Source organism: Aedes albopictus, chromosome 2 (genome assembly GCF_035046485.1).
Source record: "Aedes albopictus strain Foshan chromosome 2, AalbF5, whole genome shotgun sequence".
Classification (NCBI taxonomy): Eukaryota; Metazoa; Arthropoda; class Insecta; order Diptera; family Culicidae; genus Aedes; species Aedes albopictus.
Genome location: NC_085137.1, coordinates 191,596,708 through 191,620,073, shown reverse-complemented (window position 1 = coordinate 191,620,073; position 23,366 = coordinate 191,596,708). Strand labels below are relative to the sequence as shown.

The 23,366-nt window shown below is 41.5% G+C and overlaps 1 long non-coding RNA gene across 1 annotated transcript in view; it reads left to right on the top strand.

Annotated features, from left to right (window-relative positions):
* The first annotated feature begins 1,164 nt into the window (after positions 1-1,164).
* Positions 1,165-23,366, top strand: part of LOC134287851 (uncharacterized) — a 171,083-nt gene continuing 148,881 nt past the window's right edge. The window contains exon 1 of the long non-coding RNA XR_009997588.1: positions 1,165-2,098. This is a non-coding gene — a long non-coding RNA (uncharacterized LOC134287851). The remainder of the gene's footprint in view (positions 2,099-23,366) is intronic.

Here is a 23,366-nt window from a genome sequence, read left to right as displayed (position 1 = left end):
TGAGCATATCCAGATTTCTAGTTTTTAGGAGATTTTTAAGATTGTTTCTACGATACTTAGAAACATAACAATAACGCGGAGAAAATTAGGTCCAAACTTTCCACAATTTAGGCCGTTACAAATATTTATTTCACTTTTTGTCCCACCACTTATGGGCTGGTCGAGGGGGGGGGATAAAAATAATAAAGAATTTAATCTGAAAATTATTAAAAACTCATCGGATTTCTTAAAGAATTTTTAGCTAGACCCGATATTTTGTTAAATATTTTTTTATCTGCCCCCTCAAAATGCAAAATCCTGCTAAAAATTTTTGAAGGTGGGGGTGGGGGGAGACAAAAAGTCAAAATTAAATTTGTATACGCCTTATATGGGATGAAAAATTGGTGAAAAACTTTAAACCTCATTTACTCGAAAGTGGGTTTTTGTTACTTACACCCCTTTGCATCTTATCCCCTCATCTCTAATTTTTCGATATGCTTTGTAAAAAAATCGTTAAAAAAAATTAAAAATATAGTCCGTTTGGTCCAATATTGTGTAAGTCTTGGTGTGAATCATATAAGACATTTTGACCGATTTGGCAATTTCAAGTTTACTAATATTTTTTTGCAATTTTATTTTCTAATATCAAGATCTAATAATCTTTCCATTTGTGAAAAAATATTGTAAATCGGTCTATCGGTTCAAAACTTATGACGGTTTGAAAATAAAAAAATGACCACTCTATTTTCAAAGCCACCTCAATGCAATGGTGAAACAAAAAAAAAATACGGATCTGATTATTTTTTGGTAAAGATCCTTCCGAATTTGAGCAATATCGAATCTTTTTGTTGTATTTTCGAGTCTATTCTTTTTTCATGGAATGGCTGCTAATAAATTTCATAATTATGCATTTTATACACAATTGAAGCTTTATCAAAATCTGGAAATACATAAACTAGAAAATCTTGAACAGATGGCTAATCGTAGTTTGTAATTGCACCAATAACTTTAAGTTAAAGTTTAAGAAGTTTACACCATTCTACAAGATTTATAATTGCAAATTCTTTATTGTTCACAGGACTCGATCGGAACGTAAAACGGATTGCTCCTAGTATGTGACATCCCATTATTAGCTGCCAAGCTTCTCATCGTCTTCAGAGCAAATATTCAACGTACATAGTCCATATTTCCAGCGCAAACGTCGTCGTCCTCGTTTGCATCTCTGTAAAGTGTAATGCTGTGTGTATAAAAAATAACTGTTATCATCAAACTGTTGCAAAAAAACCGAAGTTTTTTTTTCGAGACGACACAAAGGAAGTTTGGAGCTCTCATTTTTTTCCATGTGAAGAAAGTGAAGGTTACGTGCATGTGTGTGAAGCCGGGTTCCGAGTTAATGCGAAGAATTTAGATTTATGTCCCGGACGATACGTTCTAGCTGCTGCAATAAGTCTGGCGAAGTGAAAAAGATTTATTCGCTGTCAACTTAATCGTTCTCGTCGTTGGTTACCAGCGCAGTGAGTGTCAGCATCATCAACATCAGTGTGCAGAGTTAGTGTTCCGGGGGTGTGGGTGAAACAGTAGTGAAAAGCTTGTTGTTGTGCCGATGTAAGCGAAATTTAAGTGCAGAAAAGTCTGGCTCCCGAGAGCAAATAAATTCTAGGAGTCAACTATTTTCGAAGAAAATTTATTGCCCCTAAGTGAAATTTCATCGAGTGCAACTATCTGAAAATCATACAATTGTTGGCAAATCGTAAAAAAGGAAGATATAACTAGTGAGCGGAGCGCAATCTTAGCACACGGCAGTGAAAAATTTTACGAGAAGAGTTCATGTTCATGTTCGCTCTAAACCAAGTCATATAAAAGTTTTTCCCAATCGGTGCACGATTGTTAGTTGTGGCAAAACAACGCAGCTCGGATTTCAGTCCGGGAGGGGTTTCTATGGTGAAATTTAATTGATGCGAGTATCGGGAGTCGTTAAGCATTTTATTGGGAAACGAGCAGACTGGTGACCCCAAAAAGCGAGGATTGCACAGTTAAAAGTTGAGCTTGCCGAACGTCCGAACGGATCGAGCGGATTAACCTTCTGTTCATGAGATCGGCGAGGAACGCCAACCAGCCGGTAAGTACGGATTGTAACTTTGGCAAATTAATTGAATTTGGGTGGATTTACGGAAAGGGAGGTCAAAAGTTTTTGCATCTGGATTAATGGAGGGTTGCTTTATGGTATTGAGTGAAATATATATGTTTCGGCTTAATTATTGAAGATTTTGTTTCAAGAAGAGGGCTATGAAATAATGGAGACAGTGAATGTGGCTGAATCCAAAGTTATTTCTTTAAGTTCTTGATGAATATAATCCAACAAAGGTTCGAAGGAAAGGGAATTATGTGCTCGTGATGTTGGTGGCGCACGCCATCGGGTGTAGGTTTGTTTCCCACTCGGTGGTGAAGGAATGACACGTTCTGTTTGTGAGACGATTGTGCCTATTCAATTTGTTATCTAGTGTTTGGCGGAATACGAAGTTAGTCTATTTTTGTAGAACTTCTTTATTTTAAGCTTTTAATTTTACCTTACCCAATAATTTTAATTATCTATTTTCAATATTGAGCACTCATGGTGATGCTCAGATCAATATTTAGCAAAAAATAACAGCAACGATCAATCTATAGAGATTAATACAAAATGGCACAGCCCAAGTGGTCTTAGTCTAAGAACCTTACTTTCGTAAGAAGATTTTCTATCTTATGAAGCCGATGTTTGATACTTTCAGTAAAAATAAAATAGCACACTCGCGTGCCATGCCTCGAGCGTGTGTGCTTGACAACAATGCTTGTTGTTATACTTGTCTCTGAATTAATCACCAGAGATGTATGTGCTGTCATAATTGATGTATCTGCTGAAAACCTCTGTAGGAAATATGCCTTTGGTTCGGCTTATTTACCGCACGGTGAACCATCCCCTACGAATGTTTTCAAACAAGTCATCGCAAATTGCCCTTAAAATGGCCTTCCGCGGTTGGCAGTGATGCTAATGCTCACCATATCATCTGGGGCAGCTCAGACCATTACTTGAGAGGCTCCAGTTTGATACTTAAGTAGTACAGATATTGGATTACTTAACATAAGCAATCGACCAAGCTTCATGGTATCTGCCAGAGAGGAAGTGTTAGACATAACGCTTTGCTCTTAGTAGATTTAGTCACTAGTTGACCAATTGGCATGTGTCAGATAAAGAATCTTGATCATTTGAATATTATCCGCGAACTTTGTGTTTCAAGAATCTCCGGTCAACTAACTGGGATCTCTTTACTGATTTAGTTACAAGGACACTCACCATCCATTGACACTCCAAGTGATATTGAAGATGCCGTTGATACTACAACGACCTTCATCATGAAAGCTTTTGAAGAAGCTTGCCCTCTAGGGGCTGTGATAACCAAAAAAGGAACCCCTCGATGGAACTCTGATATGGCGAGACTCAGGAAACAATGTAGAAAGAGTTAGAACAGACGACGTTTGGTTGGATCGGAGGCTTTTAGGTCTGCTCGCAAGGCCTAAAGTTTCAGTGAAGTCATTCGGTTAAACAAAATCCTTGCGAAAACTAAGGATTTCCGAGTGAACGAGCTTCGTTTACCAAATGGCGGTTTTACTTCCTTTCATGAGGAAGTTCTGGAATGCTTATTCAACACACACTTCCCCGAATGTGTGGAAATTACATCTTCGGATGAACCTGATGTCTTTTCTTGGCTTTAGGACATTTGGTCGAATGACATTTGGTCGAATGACGTTTGGTCGAATGACATTTGGTCGAAAGTACATTTGGTCGAAAGGACATTTAGTCGAATGGACATTTGGTCGAAACCCATTTTGTGGAAGAAGAAGCATATGACATTTAGTCGAATGGACAATTCGTCGAATGGACATCTGGTCGAAAGGTACTAACTGATGAAAGAGGCTTTAGGACATTTGGTCGAATGACATTTGGTCGAATGACGTTTGGTCGAATGACATTTGGTCGAAAGTACATTTGGTCGAAAGGACATTTAGTCGAATGGACATTTGGTCGAAACCCATTTTGTGGAAGAAGAAGCATATGACATTTAGTCGAATGGACAATTCGTCGAATGGACATCTGGTCGAAAGGTACTAACTGATGAAAGAGATTTGAGTGAAAAATAATATAGATTTCGGTATCATAATTTATATGTTACATACTGAACTTATTTGGTTGAAAGTACGTTTGGTCGTATATCAATTTAATCGTATTTAATAATATTAAACAATAAATAGCAAATATTTTAGTGCAGTGTATTTTTCATTGGCATTGTTGAAGTAGTTGATTTTCTATCGAAGATTTCTCATTATTTTTAATATCGGCTCTTCTTTCAAGTTTCATCATTTCATTGCGTTTTTGTGTAGAACATACTGGCTTTTCCATCAAAGGTTTCTCCTTCTTTTCAACATATCCTGTTCTTTCAAGTTTCGTATTTCTACTGTGTTTGAATATTATAACTGCTGTCTTTTTATCGTGTATTTTTCCTTCTTTGAAACATAGGCTATTATTTCACGTTTAATCATTTCATTGCGTTTTCCTTTACCAACATCTGAATGTTTTAGAAGAAATTTCTCCTTTTGAACACAAGCTGCTCTTCCGCTTTGTATTTGGATCTTATGGCTGCAGAATTTTTCATCAGAGATTTTTCCTTCTTTCAAACATAGGCTGTTCTTTAACGCAGTGCTGCATTTGAACTGAAAGCGAACAAAGATGCTGAATATTATTTTCCACTCAAAACTCTATTCATCAGTTAGTGCCTTTCGACCAGATGTCCATTCGACGAATTGTTCATTCGACTAAATGTCATATGCTTCTTCTTCCACAAAATGGGTTTCGACCAAATGTCCATTCGACCAAATGTCCGTTCGACCAAATTTACTTTCGACTAAATGTCATTCGACCAAACGTCATTCGACCAAATGTCTTTCGACCAAATGTCATAGATCCTCTTTTCTTATAGTTATGATTTTTTAACTTCGGCTCGAGTACCATAACTATAGAATCGATTAAGTGGGCATCAAATAGTTTTGCTCTTTTCAAATCTCCTGGGGCAGATGGGATTTATCCTATTTTGCTTCAAAAGGAATTTGATCATTTCAAACATGTTTTGAAAAAATACTTGTTTGCAGTTTTGCTACAGGGTATATTCCCAAATCCTGGCGGGATATTACTGTGAAGTTTATTCCGAAAGTGGGTCGTGCGTCGTATGAAGAAGCAAAGAGTTTCAGACCAATCAGTTTGGCCTCTTTTCTTCTGAAATGCTTAGAACGCATTGTGGATCATCACATCCGTCATGTTCATCTGACCAACGTGCCTCTTCATGTGAACCAACATGCCTACCAATCTGGTAAGTCCACTGTGACTCTTTTACACAAGGTTGTTTACGACATCGAGAAAGCATTCGCTCAAAAGTAGTCTTGTCTGGGTGTTTTCTTAGATATCGAAGGTGCCTTTGACAATGTGCCTTTGGATGCCATATTGGAAGCCGCACAGAGTCATGGCATATCTCCAATGATTTCAAAATGCTCAAAAATCGATACCTCTTCTCGGCATTGCGTCTAGCAGGGATTAGGAAATTGAGTGTTTGTGGATGCCCCCAAGGGGGAGTCTTGTCACCGCTTTTGTGGAATCTCGTTGCAGATACGCTATTGAGGCAACTCAATAATGGCGGTTTTCCTACGTATGGTTTTGCCGACGACAACCTAGCATTGTTAGTTGGTATGTGTATCACCACCCTTTTCGACCTGATGCAAAGCGCCCTTCAGGTAGTTGAGGGTTGGTGTCGCCAATATGGCCTTTCGGTTAATCCGAGTAAAACATTTATTGTTTTTTATACGGAAAGTCGAAACCGTAATGGCCATCGACCTTTGCGTCTCTTTGATACTGGAATCGATGTGACTGAACAGCTAAAGTACGTTGGAGTCATTCTTGATTCCAAGCTTTCCTGGACACCTCACATTGAGTTCAGAATCAAGAAAGCTTGTATGGCCTTCGGGCAATGCCGGCGAACCTTTGGTACAACTTGGGGTCTTAAACCCAGGTATGTCAAATTGATCTACACAACTGTTGTTCGGCCAATATTGGCCTATGGATGTCTTGTGTGGTGGCAAAAGGGTGAAATGAGAACGGTCCAATCAAAGTTAGGCTATCTCCAAAGGATGTGCTTAATGGCGATGTCTGGAGCGTTCTCTTCATTTCCTACGGCAGCGCTCGAAATTCTTTTTGACGTTGCCCTACTACACATTCATCTCAAACAAGAAGCACTTTCTTGCACTTACCGCCTATGGGTACTCGGTTTACTAGAGGAAACTCCTGTGAACCGTAGTTCAACACACATCTCGTTGTTTCCACATTTGGTTAATTGGGACAAAGTTGTCCTTGTACCAAGTGATCTTACAATTCCTTGTAATTTTCCATATAGGACATTTTCCACGAAATTCCCTTCCCGGAAGAAGAGTAGAAGAGTAGACATCTGGATATCTGGAAAGAAGTATTTCAGACGGCATCGTATGTTACACTGATGGATCCCTTCTCGAAGGTCGAGCAGGTGCTGGTGTTTATTCTCGTGAGCTAAGGCTGCATCAGTCTTATTCACTTGGTAGACACTGCACCGTTTTTCAGGCCGAAATCTTTGCTCTTATGTGCGGAATGCAATCAGCACTTCAGCAGCACGTAATGGGCAAAGTAATATACTTCTGTTCAGATAGCAAGTCTGCTATTGAAGCACTTGCTTCGGCCAACTCCAGGTCGAAGATAGTTATCGCTTGTCGAACTCAAATCGAGGAGCTGAATTCAGCAAACGCTGTTCACCTTGTATGGGTACCTGGCCATTCTTCCGTCGCTGGAAATGAATTGGCTGATGAGTTAGCTCGTACTGGAGCATCACATGACTTCATTGGCTCTGAGCCAGCTATTCCGATATCGAAGTGTTGGATAAAGCTTCAGACCTGGGCTGCCACTCAACACAGACAATATTGGAAAAGTTTGGAGTCATGTCGTCAAACAAAATTGTATTGTACTGAGCCATCTCCAAGGGTGGCGAAGTATCTTAAAAATCTGTCTAAGCAGAATTACAGCATTCTGGTCAAAGCATTGACTGGCCACTGCGGACTCAGCTATCATGGCGAATATTCAGCAAGCTGATTCGTCTGTTTTCATGATAGCTGTGAGTCAGGTTATGGAGCTTCGTATCATTTGATAGGTATGTAACTGTCCAAGCACAACTGCATTTTTGAGTACTCGGTAAACGCTTATTCAGTGAAACTGACTTCAGAAACATGAATCTTCAGGTTTTTATATTGTTCTCTATCAGCAAAAGTACTTTTTGGAGGTTTTGTGATATTGTTACCTTGTGATTTCGTCATCAGGTGATTCATTAACTGTGGGCGACCCATTATCGTGTAGTCGGTGTATATTTGAATATTGAGCTACTATGAGCAATGAAATCAAATTAACTTCTACAAAGCATATGTTTATTATTTGTGTAATCTTCAATCAAGACATGGTCGAAATTGTACTCGGAAGACAATTATGTGCTATCGTGTTCTTCATCTCACACTACTCGGAGAACAAGTTTTTCAATGGCACTACATACAGCTACTCATTCAGCAGCTACCATTTGTCCCCAGTGCATTCTTCGCGTACACCGTAACTTGCACGCCGAATGATGGAAACCACTCCCAAGAGTGCGTTTATGCTGATGAGTTTTAATTAAGAACGTGCGGAATATGATGTCCAGCTATGCGGCGATGCGGCCCCATCCGTTGCCTTCATTGTGGTTCTTTTTTTAGCACATCCATATCTCTATGTAGGTACCTTCGACCGCACGGAACGTCGTCGTCGTACACATTCCCATATGCTAATGAAGCATCGCCGCACACTGGGGCAGGATTGAAAATACACGGAAAAAACCTCTAGCTCGTCGAGATGTCGAGATACGCACTTGGTGTCTTCAGAGAAAATATTTCTATGAACAAGGTCGATATTCTGAACGGTAGTATATTTTTCTTACGTTATTCGCATAAAAGTCCTATAAGCCATTTTGGCCATCTTTCATTTTAGCGGTATGGTGTCTTCGGCAAAGTTGTTCGGCTATTTATGCTAAAAAAGTTTGCCGAAGACGTCAAATTTCCAAAGCCTACTGTTCTTGAGATATTAGTCGTTTTATAAAATACCTACCTAAAATCGAGTTTTTTCATTAAATTACGTTTGTAAACAAATTAAATGTCCGTTTTCGAGTTATAATAATGAAAAATACTAAAATAAAACATATGTAAAATAAATTAGTTGGAAAAAAACAAAATATGCATTGATTTTTCATAGAAAGTTCCTGAAAATCACGCAAAATGTATATAGGACGTTCTTGCAATCGGGCAAGTTCGGGCAAGTTTTTTCATCGGCGATCACCTAAAAAATACATAAGCTTTCAAGTAAATTTTTTTCACCGACATGATATTTGATGATTTTTTTTAAATAGCGTTCAAAGTTTACTGTTTTGTGTGAATTAGTACAACATTTTTGCACATATTTTACCATGTTGTATGTTGCCAAGTGAACCATGAGAAGTATAAATGCAATCTACTTACAGGTTTAGTCATATTTAAGCTCCAAACAAATTGTAAAACACAAAAATGTTCTAAACGCCAATAAAAGTGAGTTTTTAGATCATTGAACACATAAAAAATAATTCTATTAAATAAAATTATATAAGATAATGATAAAACCAAGGCTAAATGGCGAGTTTAGGACATTTTTGTGTTTTACAATTTGTTTGGAGCTTAAAAATGACTAAACCTGTAACTAGATTGCATTTATACTTCTCATGGTTCACTTGGCAACATACAACATGGTAAAATATGTGCAAAAATGTTGTACTAATTCACACAAAACAGTAAACTTTGAACGCTATTTAAAAAAAATCATCAAATATCATGTCGGTGAAAAAAAATTACATGAAAGCTTATGTATTTTTTAGGTGATCGCCGATGAAAAAACTTGCCCGAACTTGCCCGACTGCAAGAACGTCCTATATACATTTTGCGTGATTTTCAGGAACTTTCTATGAAAAATCAATGCATATTTTGTTTTTTCCAACTAATTTATTTTACATATGTTTTATTTTAGTATTTTTCATTATTATAACTCGAAAACGGACATTAAATTTGTTTACAAACGTAATTTAATGTAAAAACTCGATTTTAGGTAGGTATTTTCTAAAACGACTAATATCTCAAGAACAGTAGGCTTTGGAAATTTGACGTCTTCGGCAAACTTTTTTAGCATAAATAGCCGAACAACTTTGCCGAAGACACCATACCGCTAAAATGAAAGATGGCCAAAATGGCTTATAGGACTTTTATGCGAATAACGTAAGAAAAATATACTACCGTTCAGAATATCGACCTTGTTCATAGAAATATTTTCTCTGAAGACACCAAGTGCGTATCTCGACATCTCGACGAGCTAGAGGTTTTTTCCGTGTATTTTCAATCCTGCCCCAGTGTGCGCCGTCGTCATCTTCAATGGTGCTGGCCGCCATCAAGCCACCATCTAACCAACCAACTGACGATGGCGACGACGACGACACTGATCACTGATGTGATGTGGTATGCAGCATGTAAGCATCAACGCGCAGTTCCCAGCCAGCCCAGCTGCCCTTCATCGTTGCTTGGTTGTCTTTTGGCACACTAGCATCGCTTCTGGGCTAACTGGCTGGATCGCCGTGGATGGAAATATGTATTCACATGACCGACCGCATCGCTTGGCCCTGAAGTTTAAACGTTCGGAGATGTGCGGTCGCGGTGGCAAGCGATGCTACTTCTTGGCGGTGGTGATGGTCGGTCGGATCCAATAACTGTCCGTTCTTCCCAAGAGATCCCTTTGGGTGCAGTGGTTCCCAATTCAAGTTAGTAGTGTATACTATACGGTGATCCATAAATTACATTGACATGAATAACATATATTAACTCTGAACTTACCTACCTTACCGATCAGGCTAAGGCCGGGGTGGCCTCTGCTGTACATAGTAGCCGTCTCCATTCCACTCGGTCCATGGCTGTTTGTCTCCAGCTCCGCACTCTGTTTAGGGTCCGCAGATCGTCCTCCACTTGGTCGACCCACCTAGCTCGCTGCCACGTCTTCTTGTACCGGTCGGATGACTCTCGAGAACCATTTGATTCGGGTAGGTATCCGACATCCTGATGACGTGACCCGCCCAACATAGCCTCCCGATTTGCGTGGTGTGGACGATGGTTGATTTTCTCAGCAGCTGATGCAGTTCGTGGTTCATTCGCCTTCTCCAAGTCCGGTCTTCCATCTGCACTCCGCCGTAGATGGTACGCAACATCTTCCGTTCGAAAACTCCAAGGGCGCGTTGGTCCTCTGCACGTAGGATCCATGCTTCGTTTGTAGATTGTTAACTTCGTGTTACGGCGAACTTTATTCGATCGTAGAGTTCTGCGGAGTCCAAAGTAGGCACGGTTTCCTGCCACAATGCGCCTCTGAATTTCTCTGCTGGTGTCGTTCTCTGCGCTCACCAGTGAACCCAAGTACACGAATTTTTCAACCGCCTCGATTTCATCACCGTCGATATAAATTCGGTGTGGCGGGTGCGGTGATTCCTCCCTGGAGCCCTTTGCCATCAGGTACTTTGTCTTCGACACATTAATGACTAATTCGATTCGCCTGGCTTCATTCTTTAGTCGGATGTACGTTTCCTCTCAAATTTACGAGCAATAATATCAATATCATCAAGCAGCTGAACGGACTTCGTGAAAATCGTTCCACTCGTGTTTATCCCCGCTCTCCTAATTACACCCCCCTCTAAAGCAATGTTGAACAGCAAGCACGAAAGACCATCACCTTGCCGTAATCCTCTGCGAGATTCGAAGGGACTCGAGAGTGTCCCTGATACTCGAACTACGCACATCACTCGATCCATCGTCGCCTTGATCAACCGTAAAAGTTTATCCGGGAATCCATATTCGTGCATAATCTGCCATAGCTGTTCTCTATCGATTGTATCATACGCCGCGGCTGCAGCGGCTTTGTTGTTTTTCAACTGGCCAACCTCCTGCTCAATCTCTTGGAGGTCAGGGGCCGGGAGTCTTTCGTCCTGTGCACATACTCCTAGATCTGTTCCCGATCAGAAAGGCATTACAAAATTATAACCGATTGAGTTATTTATTTCAAAGATTTTTCATAACAGAATGAGTTATAAAAATCGCCGGTTAGGTGTTAAAATAACACAAAATATAACTGAAATTGCTCTAGCCATAACATAATTATAACAGGTGTTGATACAATTTTAACAAATTTATAACAAAGTGAGATATAAAAAATATTGGAATGATCAATAAATTATAACACATTTTGTTATAAATTAGATATAAATATATTGGGTAAAAATTAAGTTGGGTAAAATTTAACTCATTTTTTGGGTAATTTTGATTAAGAGTGTTATTTATTTTAAGCGCAAAGTTTTTTGTATAAAAAAACTTGCCCCACGTAGTATATAAAAAGCCCACACCCAGACGGGAATCGAACCAAGGACGCCAACCTTCACCTGCAATCCGGCGCCTTTATCAATGAGGCCATTGCAGCACTTGAAGTGAAGGGCGGTATATGATCAAGTGGTTCTTCGTTTTGGCGGCTGGTCTATAAATAGACTTATTTGTCCAACGTACAGGGGAGAGAAAATATGACGTCACATAAAAGTGTTGTATCAAGAACACTCCACTATCGCAATTACGTCATCTTAGGATATAATAACAAAAGTGGTTATAATTTAGTTATAATTGTAACTGAAGAATTGGCTCTGCATTTTGGCATGCTTTACCTCATGATTCAGACCAGAAATAAATGTCGTATCTTCATCAAAGTTGTAGAGATAGTTAATGGCTCTTAAACAGTGGAAAGAGTGGCATACAATTTCACCTTCTCTTTGTGCTTGCGAGCAAATAAATTAGAACATTTTGACATATGTTATTAAATAATTATCTAATGTTCCTCATCATCAAGGAACTTCTTGCCTATGGCAAAGTTATGCGGTAGTCTGGTGGTTACAAATTTCACTGCTGTGTGGCGTTAGTGTGCATTTCTGTGAGATTGTCAGATTTAGATGGCTTGTGAATTAAAAAATAAAGTATTTAATGCACAATTTTAACATTACATGGTACAAGAATTGACATACTGATGCAATTCTGTGGAGTTTGATTTGCCTCGTGACCTCATATAATGTTTTCATTTTCAGCAAAAAAGAGTTTAAACAAGAAATTCTTCCACTAGTTGAAAACACCTGTTCGGCATTTGCTTCGGCATTTGCTCAAGATGCATGACGATGTCCATATCGGTAAAAAAGAAATAGCCTTCTGCTATTGGTTGGTTTTCCAAAAGCTTTTAATAGAGTTTCTTATTTTGAACTACTGCACAGGTTATCACATCTATATGATTTCAGTTGAGATTCTGTTTTATTGAGTAAATCCTATTTGAATAACCGCTTTCAAATTGTGGAAGTTGAAGGAAATCATTGAAGCCTGATCGGTACTCTATCGAGAGAGCTACAAGGATCGGTTTCAGGACCATTGATGTTAGCCTTATTTATCAACAGCCTTCTTTCATCTTTGAAAGTATGTAATACCCACACCACATGTTTGCAGATCATAGGAAGCTGTATTTCTACTGAATTAATATGGACGTTAATTGCATGGCAATGAAACGTGTCTCAACTAGAAATAAATTTCAAAGTTCCACAAATAATTTGTAATCAATCAATTCTTCAAAAACTAAGGTGATTTTCATTTGCAGACGACTAATTGATCCAGTTGTATCATGTTAATTCAATAACAATAATAAAACTTCTAATTTCAGGATAAAAACTTTCATAGAGTACAGTGAATATATTTTCATAGCAAAGACTTTTGTTTTGATCGAAAAAACTGCTTTCAAATATTTGATGATGACGATGATTTCAATCACGATTTTTTTGTTGTTTTTACTAATGTGTATTTTAACACTAAGCTTATTCTACACTTTGGGCTGCAAAACGGTGAGTCGATAAGGAGAGCGTCCAATATAGCTCTGGTCCTCACAAGTTCCTACCTCATGCTTCCACGGGTCAAGCGATGACAAAGACCGCCAGCTAAGAGTTGTGTGCTTAGCTGGTAGTGCAGCCTGGGCACTGTTGTCCTTCTGACATCAGCTAGATTGAGGAGGTACGATCCGAGTGTCTGTTCACCAAGGAGGTGCGGCTCAAACAGCGTCTGTTCTGGCATCCAGCGGCTGAGTAAGAAACGCTGTACCACGCCCAGCTAGATCCAAGGTGGTAACCCCATCAGCGTGGTCGTCCCAGTGTTGGTTGGGACGTTAAACAGAACTGGCACGATGGCCCTCCGGCGAGACAGGAGTGTTGGCGTAGGCCCAATAAGCCACCCGTAAAAATCCCCATTGCGAATAACATAGGAGAAAACACGACTCGATACAATCGGCAAAGACCCACGCGACGAAATAAGGACTACGATTGGAAATTTGGAACATGGAATTGCAAGTCACTAGGTTTCGCAGGATGTGACAGGATAATCTACGACGAACTACATCCCCGCAACTTCGACATCGTGGCGTTGCAGGAACTTTGTTGGACTGGACAGAAAGTGTGGAAAAGCGGGCATCGAGCGGCTACCTTCTACCAAACCTGTGGCACCACCAATGAACTGGGAACAGGATTTATAGTGTTGGCCAAGATGCGACAACGTGTGATCGGGTGGCAGCCGATCAACGCAAGGATGTGCATGTTGAGAGTTAAGGGCCGTTTCTTCAACTACAGCATCATCAACGTCCACTGCCCACACGAAGGGAGACCCGATGACGAGAAAGAAGCGTTCTACGCGCAGTTAGAGCAAACATACGATGGGTGCTCCCCGCGTGACGTGAAAATCGTTGTCGGCGACATGAACGCGCAGGTAGGAAGGGAGGAAATGTACAGACCGGTAATCGGGCGAAATAGCCTGCACGCCGTATCGAATGATAACGGCCAGCGATGCGTAAACTTTGCAGCCTCCCGTTGTATGGTAGTCCGAAGCACCTTCTTCCCCCGCAAAGATATCCACAAAGCCACCTGGAGATCACCCGACCAACAAACAGAAAATCAAATCGACCACGTTCTAATCGACGGTAAATTCTTCTCGGATATAACCAACGTCCGCACATACCGCAGTGCGAATATAGATTCGGATCACTACTTAGTCGCTGTATGCATGCGCTCAAAACTTTCGACAGTTATCACCACGCGTCGAAGTCGAACGCCGCGGTTCAACATCGAGCAACTTCGTAACGTAGAAGTGGCTCAAGACTACGCGCAGCAGTTAGCAGTGGCCCTACCAACGGAAGAGCAGCTTGGCGCAGCTACACTTGAAGATGGCTGGAGGGACATCCGATCCGCCATAGGTAGTACCTCGGCTACAGCACTAGGCTTCGCGACTCCGAATCACAGAAACGACTGGTACGACGGCGAATGTGAACAGTTGAAAAACGAGAAGAATGCAGCATGGGCGAGAATGCTGCAACACCGTACGAGAGCGAATGAGGCACGTTACAAACAGGCGCGGAACAGGCAGAACTCAGTCTTCCGGATGAAGAAGCGCCAGCAGGAAGAACGAGATCGCGAAGCGATGGAAGAGCTGTACCGCGCTAAGGACACACGAAAGTTCTACGAGAAGCTGAACCGCTCGCGCAGAGGCTTTGTGCCACAAGCCGACATGTGCCGAGATAATCAGGGGAATATTCTCACGAGCGAGCGTGAGGTGGTCGAGAGGTGGCGGCAGCATTACGATGAGCACCTCAATGGCGACGTTGCAAGTACCGAAGGTGGCGTGGTAACAGATCTAGGAGTATGTGCACAGGACGAAAGACTTCCGGCCCCTGACCTTCAAGAGATTGAGGAGGAGGTTGGCCGGTTGAAAAACAACAAAGCCGCTGGAGCAGATCAACTACCAAGCGAGCTTCTAAAATACGGTGGAGAAGCACTGGTGAGAGCACTACACTGGGTCATTACCAAGATTTGGGAGGAGGAAGTATTACCGGAGGAATGGATGGAAGGTATCGTGTGTCCCATCTACAAAAAGGGCGACAAGTTGGATTGCGGGAATCACCGCGCGATCACACTACTGAGCGCTGCCTACAAGATACTCTCTCAAATCTTATGCCGCCGTCTATCACCAATTGCAAGAGAGTTCGTGGGGCAATATCAGGCTGGATTTATGGGTGAACGCGCTACAACGGACCAGATGTTCGCCATCCGCCAGGTGTTGCAGAAATGCCGCGAATACAACGTGCCCACATATCACTTGTTCATCGATTTCAAATCGGCGTATGATACAATCGATCGAGAACAGCTATGGCAGATTATGCACGAATACGGATTCCCGGATAAACTGATACGGTTGATCAAGGCGACGATGGATCGAGTGATGTGCGTAGTTCGAGTATCAGGGACACTCTCGAGTCCCTTCGAATCTCGCAGAGGGCTACGGCAAGGTGATGGTCTTTCGTGCTTGCTGTTCAACATTGCTTTGGAGGGTGTAATAAGAAGAGCGGGGATAAACACGAGTGGGACGATTTTCACGAAATCCGTTCAGCTGCTTGGTTCCGCCGATGATATTGATATTATTGCTCGTAAATTTGAGACGATGGCGGAAACGTACATCCGACTAAAGAGTGAAGCCAGGCGAATCGGACTAGTCATTAATGTGTCGAAGACAAAGTACATGCTGGCAAAGGGCTCCAGGGAGGAATCACCGCGCCCGCCACCCCGAATTCATATCGACGGTGATGAAATCGAGGCGGTTGAAGAATTCGTGTACTTGGGCTCACTGGTGACCGCCGACAACGACACCAGCAGAGAAATTCAGAGGCGCATTGTGGCAGGAAATCGTTCTTACTTTGGACTCCGCAGAACTCTACGATCGAATAAAGTTCGCCGTAACACGAAGTTAACCATCTACAAAACGCTGATTAGACCGGTCGTCCTCTATGGGCACGAAACATGGACCCTACGTGCAGAGGACCAACGCGCCCTTGGAGTTTTCGAACGGAAGGTGTTGCGTACCATCTACGGCGGAGTGCAGATGGAAGACGGGACTTGGAGAAGGCGAATGAACCACGAGCTGCATCAGCTGCTGAGAGAACCAACCATAGTCCATACCGCGAAAATCGGGAGGCTACGGTGGGCGGGTCACGTCATCAGGATGTCGGATAGCAACCCGACTAAAATGGTTCTCGAGAGTCATCCGACCGGTACAAGAAGACGTGGAGCGCAGCGAGCTAGGTGGATCGACCAAGTGGAGGACGATCTGCGGACCCTACGCAGAGTGCGGAACTGGAGACACTCGAAGAGATGGCTTTCCAGTCTTGACAAAAATAAAAATACTGCTATTTTGGACAAGATAAAATAGCAGTATTTTTATTTTTGTCAAGACTGGAAAGCCATCTCTTCGAGTATCAACCATACAGTCGAAATACGTTTAGAACTGGAGACAAGCAACCATGGACCGAGTGGAATGGAGGCGGCTACTATGTACAGCAGAGGCCACCCCGGCCATAGCCTGACCGGTAAGGTAAGTTATTCTACACTTTAATGACGAATTGTTCAACGTTAACCAGCCGCAGTTTATCGCGGAAACATTGCGCCCGTTTGATTTGTACAAGGCGGCTGATTATACGTGACAGCTCCCACCCGGCGGCTGCAAAAACAGTTTTAGACAAGGTGCACACCGTGTACAAACCATAGGTGCGCGGTCTAGCGCGATCTAATACTGCGCGTTTCGAACGCAGCTGGCTGAGAATCCAAGATTAACGCGGCAATATCTACCTGGGCTTTCTTAAAGGTTTAGATCATGATTCAAACATGTCAAAAATACTACATTAGTTTATTTAAGGTTTGAATTTCAATTTGTGTTAATGAATTTGAACCTAGATAATCAAGAAATCGATTTTGAACTTCCAATAAGGGATAATCCTCAATCTACAAGTATGTCAATAAATAAATTTAATGAGTAACCTGAATTTTCTTAAAGGTCTGGATCATGATTCAAACTTGTCAAAAATCCTGTATTTTACAAGCACAGTAGCACCACACAGCGGCGTAACTGCGTACCAAACACCACTTGTAAAATGTTCATTTGATATAAACTGCATTTTCAAAATTATAACTGAGTTTGTTATAATGTTCATATGAAGATGATCAAAATAAATTAATTTGTATTATAACTGACTTTGTTATAGTTCTGATATAATTAAATCTGGGTTTCAAATCCTTTTTGTCAAATATATCTAAATATAACAAACGTTGATATATCTATCAACCGCTGATATAAATTTGTTACATTTTTGTTATGCCTTTCTGACCGGGTTACCACGCCACCTTTTGTACTTGCAACGTCGCCATTGAGGTGCTCATCGTAATGCTGCCGCCACCTGCCGCGAATGGGTGCAGTCTTTACTTTTGCAGAAGTTAATGAAATAGTGGAGCCGAAGTGGCTCTCCTTAAAAAAAAAAACATTTATTTTTGTAGGGTAACTTCTGTAAAGGTTATTTTGTGGTAATTTCGCGTGTCGTCCCTTGAACAAAACGTCAACAGGGCGTTATCCCCTAGGATAACGTCAACAGTAGGTTGAACCTTTCCTTGTGGATACTTTCAAGTTAGTTGTTGCATATTGTTTTCAGCATATTTCTGCTGGTTTTTGACAATGTTGCTATGATAATTTCATCATCTGAAGTAACTCAAATATTAGTTTAAGGTGCTTCAGTTTGATTGAATACTTAGGTAACTATCTAGCTAACATGAAGTCTTATATGATGTTACATAGGATGCTAAAGCGGAGGCCATATGCGTACATGCTTCCATTTACCCTCGTGTAAAGTGTATGTATATCGCCTCCACTTTTGCATCCTATGCAATATCATTTACGATCGTGTATTTGCTGGGTAGTATTGTTCATGGATAACCTAACATAGAACAGCACATAACCTAATTCTGCTTGTATAGAATTTGTCATAAGTTGACTGATTGGCATGTGTCAAATGAGAAGTCTCTATTTGACCTTCTTTGCACATTTGAGTGTTTTTTTTTGCAAACCTTGCGTATTCAGACATTCCTGCTCAATAGACTGGGGAACTTGTTGTAATTGGTTACGACCATAGTTCATGGATAACTTGCTTTTGTTGGGTTCGGAGAATTTCAGAGGGTTTCTGGAGCGTAACTGTGAGTTTGACTGGGTTTCAGGGGGGTTTTGAAGGCATTTCAGTGAGTTTCTAAGGATTAACAGTGGGATTTGGAAGCATTAAAGTATGTTTCCGTAGGGTTCAGGGGTTCTCGGATGGAGTCAGGTATATTTTGGTGGACTTCAGGGGAGTTGTAATAAGTTTAAGAGGGTTCTAGGGACGCTCAGAGCCCTTCTGAAACGCATATTTTTGAATGCCCTCTATAATGCCTTTTAATCTAGTTGACAATCTCCTTAAACCCACTGGAACGCCCTGGAAACCCCAATAAACTCCCAGTGAAGCCCCTGAAGGCAGTTGAAACTTTCTCTAACGGAGAACGGAGTCGACGAAACAATTGGTTCGACGAGGAGTGCAGTGCGGTTCCGGAGGAAACGGACGCAGCGCGGGCGGTAATGCTGCAGCATGGAACCCGACAGAATGTGGAGCGATACAGACAGAAGCGGAAGCAGCAGACCTGTCTCTTCCGCGAGAAAAAGCGCCGCATGGAAGAGGCGAAGTTCGAGGAAATGGAACTGCTGTGCCGTTCACAAGAAACACGTATGTTCTATCCTTGGTTCTACAAGAAGCTCAACGCATCCCGCGAAGGCTTCGTGCCGCAAGCCGAAATCTGCGGAGATAAGGACGGGAGCCTCTTGACGGACAAACGTGAGGTGATCGAAAGTTGGAAGAAGCACTTCGACGAGCACCTGGATGGTGAAGAGAATTTAAGCACGGAGGATCAAGGGAAGTTAAGGATGACATCCACCAGCTCAAAAACAACAATGTGCAGCTGGTAAGGACGGTATTGCAGCAGAATTCATCAGCTACCGAACAGCTACCGGAGGAGTGGAAGGAAGAGATAATCTGCCCCATCCACAAGAAAACCGACAAGTTAATTTGTGAGAACTTTCGAGCGATCGCGATTTAGAATGTCGTCTACAAAGTGTCATCCCAGATCATCTTCCATCGCCTTTCACCTAAAGTAAATGATTTCGTGGGAAGTTACTTAGCCGGTTTCATCGACGGCCGGTCGACAATGGATCAGATCTTCACCGTACAGCAAATACTCCAGAAATGCCGTGAATACCAGGTTTGTTCATCGACTTCAAGGCGGCATACGACAGTATCGACCGCACAGAGCTATTGAAAATCATGAACGAGAACAGCTTTTCCGGGAAGCTTACCAGACTGATAAGAGCAACGATGGACGGTGTGCAGAACAGCGAAAGGATTTCGGGTGAACTATCCAGTTCATTCGAATCTCGACGGGGACTACGACATGGTGATGGACTTTCCTGCCTACTGTTCAACATCGCCCTGGCTTAACAACCGGGGTACGATGTTCACGAAATCCGGCCAATTTGTCTGTTCTGCGGATGACATGGATATTATTGCTAGAACTTTTGGAACGGTGGTAGAACTGTACACCCGCCTGAAACGTGAAGCAGCAAAGGTCGGTCTGGTGGTGAATGCGGCTAAGCACTGGGACTGAGCGAGACACGACAAACCTTGGCTGCGATGTTACGATAGACGGGGATATTTTTGAGGTTGTAGAAGAATTCGTCTACCTCGGTTCTTTGCTAACGGCTGATAATAACGTGAACCGTGAAATACGAAGGCTCATCATCAGTGGAAGTCGAGTCTACTGCGGGCTTCAGAAGAAACTGCGGTCGAAAAAGATTCACCCCCGCACCAAATGTACCATGTACAAGACGCTTATAAAACCGGTGGTTCTCTACGGACAAGAGACATGCACGATGCTCGAGGAGGACCTGCAAGTTCTCGGAGTTTTCGAGCGACGCGTGCTTTGGTGGCGTGCAGGAGAACGGTATGTGGCTGAGAAGGATAAACCACGAGCTTACTGCACTTTACGGTGAACCCAACATCCTGAAAGTGGCTAAAGCTGGACGGATACGGTGGGCAGGGCATGTTGCAAAAATGCCGGACAACAACCCTGCAAAGTTGGTGTTTGCTAACCATCCGGTTGCTACAAGAAGGCGTGGAGCGCAGAGAGCACGATGGACGGACCAGGTGGAGCGTGATCTGGCGAGAGATGGACGTGACCGACGTTGGAGAGCTGCAGCTGCAAATCGAGTATTATGGCGACAAATTGTTGATTCAGTGTTATCATGAATTTGATGTTGAACTAAATAAATGAATGAATGCTCCTGGAGGATTCCCAACAGCAACTACAGGGAGACTCTCAGAAGCAACTTCTGCAGGACTCCCAGAAGGATCTCTTGGAGGAAAGACAGTAAACAACCCTGAAGAAATTCCACAGATAAATTAATATAGAATCCAGCAAAATTTCTTGAAAGTATCCAAAATCAAAGTTCCAGACGGAACTTCTGCTGTGCACAAATATCAAAAAGAATTACTGTAGGAATCACATAATGAACTCGTGGAGAAATTTATGGATAAATCCCAGCAGGATTTTTTGGAAAAATATCCAAAGGAACTCCTGAAAGCATCCTAGAATCACTTTTGGAGGAACCTCAGAAAAAAAAAACTTTCAAAAGAAAAGGGATTTAACCCTAAAAGGGATACCTGGGGTCCATTGGATCCCAGGCGCCTTTGAGAGCTCGTCTTTGATGGAACACACTCAGCGAGGTGACGAAACTGAGGCCATGAAGGTATCCCTTTTAGGGTTAATATTTGGAGGCATTTTAGAAAATTAGATTTCTGGAAAACTTTCCTTAGGAAATTGTGGAGAATCGGATCATCTTCTGCAGGAATTGCGGAAGAAAAACAAAACAACTCGTGGATGAATTTCAACATGAGTCCGAGAACTCCGTAAGAAACTCTAGAGGAAATATCAAAAGATACATATGGGTTATGCAGGAGTTCCTTCGAACATTCCTCTAAAAGTTCTGTTAAAGGTTTCTCCGTTAATTTAAGTATTCCTCTAGAAGTTTATTCAGAAATCCTCCAGGAATTTCTTTTGGGATTCCCCCAGAAATATCCTCTAGCAGTTCCTTCAGGGATTCGCCCAAAAAATTTGTCCAGGAATTCTATTAAAGGTTCCTTCTGGAATTCTGCACTGCAAAGGAATTTTCTTGAAGATACTTGAAGATTTTTTCCAAAAACATCTTAAAGGGTTTCTCCAGGAATTCCTGTGATAATTCCAGGAACTCCTCCTAGGATTTCTTCAAGGATTTCTTCTTAAGATCCACGATAAATTTCTTCTTGGGGAATTTCTCCAAATTCTTCTTTCTACAGGAACTTTTCAGGGGTTCCTGCAGGAATTCCTTCCTAGAATTCTGCATGGAAGTTTTCCTAGAATTACTTGAGAAATTTATTCACAAACTCCTTAAAGGATCCATTAGGGATTCCTTTAGGGGTTCCTTTAGGAATTACTTCTTGAGTTCCTCCAGAAATTGCTCCAGGGATTTATTTGAGGAATTTCTTTTATAATTGCTGGAGATATTTATCCACGAACTCCATCATGGATTTCTCCCGGAACTCCTTCATGGATTTATAAAAGCTCTTCCTTTCTAGGCAATCCCCTCAGAAATTTCCCTTAGAATTATTAGAGATGTTTCGCCTGGAGTTCCTTGATTTTTTTGGAATTTCTTGCAAGATTCCCTTTAAGAATTCATCTAGGAAGTGTGAAATCCGTGAAAAATTTCAAAAATTAATTCCAATATTAGTTCTTGAAATTTTCATGGATTTTCCTTGATTTCTTAAGGAAATTTCCCCTAAAATTACCGGAAAGATTTTTTTAGCAATTCCTTCGGAGATTCCTTCAAAAACTCCATCAGAGATTTCCCCAGGAACTCTTTGAAGGACTTTTCAGTGATTCCTCGAGAAATTTCATTAGAGATTTCACCAGCGCTTTCGTCAAAGGTTCCTCTAAGGACCTTTTTAGGGATTGCTCCTGGAATTCTCTTAAAGCTCTTCGAATGATATCCTCTGCAGTTTCTTGAGGGATTTTTTATTCAGAGATCTCTTCAGGATTTTTTTCAAAGATTCCTCCAGGATGTTTCCAGAAATTTATTCTAGGAATCCTTCATAGATTTTTCAGGAGTTCTTTGAAGCTTCTTCTGAAGCTGCTGGAGAAATTTTTCCTGTAATTTCTTGGGAGATTCCTTCAAGAACTCCTTAAGGAGAAACATCAGAAGATACAAATATGGCTGTCACAATGGCCGACTTGGACCCCTATTCACGTTTTCAAGAGCACCAATCTTAAAACCTCGTAAACAAATGCGCTCGATTTGGTAAAACTGCCTTTTTCTGCAAGTGAGCAAAGTCAGGTAAACAAGTGCGGCTTGGTTTGATGCTTTATTAGTCAGGTTTGTGCCTCTAAAATTTGTTAAAAAATTTAAATAGGATCTTTTGACGTTTCACCTAAAGGGATTCCTGCAATAACTCTTTCAGGGATTTCTTCGGGACTTCTGTGGGAGTTTTTTCGGAGGGGTTCCTCCTGGAATTTCGTCAGGGATTTCTCGTGAAATTAATGGAGATATTTCTTCAGGAATGTATTCAAAGACTTCTCCTAGAACTCCTTCATGGATTTCTCTGGGGATATCTTCAAAGATGTTTACAAGATTTCTCCCGAAACTAATTCAGGATATTTTTCCCAGAAATCGCTTCAGGAAAACCCAGGAATTCCGGCAGGAACTCATACAGGAACACTTCAGGGTTTCCTCCAGAAATTTGTAGCGAAATTCCTCCAGGAATATTTTTAGGGATTCCTACTGAAATTGTTGGAGGGATTTCTTCTGCAGTTCCTTGAGCGATTTTTCCTGTAATTTATTGAGGAGTAGTTTTAAATGTGTGATTCCTCCAAAACTTCCTTCATTGATTTCTCCAAGAAATTCTCCTTGAAAACATTCAGAAATTTCTTGGGCAAATTCTCTAGAAAATTCGTCAAGGGTTTTTCTTGGAGTTAATTCTGTTTTAATGGATTTCTCCATGAAAATCTCCTGGGATTTTCCCTGGTATTCTTTGTGGAATTGCTTTTGATATAGCTGGAGGAATTTTTGTAGGAACTCCTTCCAGGATTCCTCCAGAAACTTCTGAAACTCCTAAAGTAACTCTTTCAGAGACTCCTCCAGAAATTACTTCTTGATATTCATGAGCA